Genomic DNA, 2,257 nt, shown 5'->3' with positions numbered 1-2,257 from the left:
CTATTTGTTTGCCTGGCCAAGGCCTAGAGGTAGATGTGAGGTTGATAACTAAAGGAATAAGATTTGGGGAAGGAATAAAAGTGGTGTAGTGGAAAGACAAGAGAATTCTAATTATGGCTCTGACACAGTAGATTTTTGACAAAAATTTTAACTAACTTTATGTTCTTATCAGTATTTTATAAAATTAATCAATGATTACAGAATTTAAGCATCATTAAATTTTAGTTTTGGAGTAGGCTTCAGTGACTTTCCAACCCAATTCGTGTGGTTTGCATGCCTCACACAATACCTCTAATAACTGACCAGCTAGCTACTCTAGTGATAGACAACTCATTATGTATTAAGGCAGTCAATCCTATTTTGTATAGCTCTACTTCACTGGATCTTAGACTTTTTGGTCTCCATACCCCTTTTTACTCTTAGAACTTACTGAGTCTTTCCTAGCTCATGTTTTGTAAGGAAAAAACAAAACAAAACAAAATAAAAACTTATTGAAGATCCCAAAGAACTTTTATTTAATGGAGTATAGCCATTGATACTTATTATATTAGAAATTAAATGAGTTGTTTTAATACTAAATTAATTACCAATAATAAACCCATTATATATGAACACTTTTTAAATTAAAAAATTATATTTTCAAAAATTATAGTGAGAAGAATGGAATGGTTTACCTCTTTAAAAATCTTTTTAATTTCTGTCTTAATAAAGGGTTCTTATGTTTTCTTTTTTGTGACACAACATGTCAGGTAGCCTCTGGAAAACTCCACTGCACACTTGTAAGAAAATGATTGTTTTGTTGTTTCTTAAAATTTTTTTTATTGCAGATACTACAGTGACTCATGTAACAAAATGAGAGTCTAAAAGGCAAATAACATCCTAGTATTATTTTTAATATAGTTATGAACTTGCAGACCCCTTGAAGGTCTTAGTTGCCTTGGGGGTTCCTGGATCACATTTTGAGAACAATTGCTCTATTTATAAAGTAATTTTCTTTATATTGAGCCCATATTTTCCTTCTATATACAAGGCACTTGTACTAATCTTAAGATTCATAAAAAATAAGTCTGATAACTGTATTAAATGATGCCCCTACTCAAATATTTTACAACAACTATCATGTTAACCACTACATATTTTCTTTAGGATAAAATTTCAAGTTATTTCAACTAATTTTCATATGACAAATTTCAATTTTTTTTCATTTTTACTACGTTATTATTGGACTTGCTCCCATTAGTCAATGGTTCTTTTAGTGCAACATTTATAATTCAATGTAATATTTTGGGATAGTCTGAATGGCACAGATAGAGAGAAAAATATTAACCTGGATTCAATACTTTAATTAATGTCCTTCACATTTATTTATTTTTGACCTATGTTTTAATTTGCTGATGTTTAGATAAATCTCTCTTATCTTACAGTTTTGATTTAAGTTGATTTGTAAAAATTTTTTTAACCTATATCAGCTTGTTAGATATGAATCATGGTTTTAGCTTGTTTGGTCCTGATGCTGTTATACAAAGTATTTATAATATTTATAGCAGATACATTGCTATGTGTTGACCAAGTTATTTTATTTTTCCTGGCATACAGGACAACTACATAACCAACCCCTCTAATATCTTGGTAGGGCAAGGGACTAAGTTTTGGTCAGTGGCAGATGGGCAAAAATACCATATGATATATTTCAGTGCTGGGCAGAAACATCTAGCATGAAGATCTTCACCCTGTCCCCAATTTACTTGCAGGGAGAAAATAACTCTGAAATGAGAGAATCAGAAAACGGGAGGAAGATGGATCCATGAATTCATAATTTGAAGGAAAACGTTCCAGGAGAGCCATTATTTATTGTTTTTACCACATGGGATTGTTTGATAGCCTGTCCTTGAGAGCTTGTTTGGAGGTCCTAGCAGGAAGCACAGCTACTCGTATATTCTTGAGGGAAGACCCGCCCTCTTCTGCTAGAGATGGTTGTCCTCTTAGACCCAGGACACAGCTTCCAGAGCAACGCACACGGAGTGGTGAGGGGGGAAGGGGACACCCCCCTAGCCAGCCACATCAGCCGAATCAACCCTGATGATCAATGGGGTGAAAGATGTTGCAGCCAGATGGCCCTCACATTCTTGATAGCTTATCCTAATACACGTTCTCAGCATTTATTAAAGTTCTTTCTCTATGTTGACACTAATGTGTTATTCAGTCATTGTTTTGTTATAGTCATTCAATCAAAAAGAATTATCTGTCTCAACTATAC

The sequence above is a fragment of the Pan troglodytes genome, chromosome 4, assembly GCF_028858775.2.
Source record: "Pan troglodytes isolate AG18354 chromosome 4, NHGRI_mPanTro3-v2.0_pri, whole genome shotgun sequence".
In the NCBI taxonomy this organism is placed as follows: Eukaryota; Metazoa; Chordata; class Mammalia; order Primates; family Hominidae; genus Pan; species Pan troglodytes.
This window is presented reverse-complemented; position numbering follows the sequence as displayed.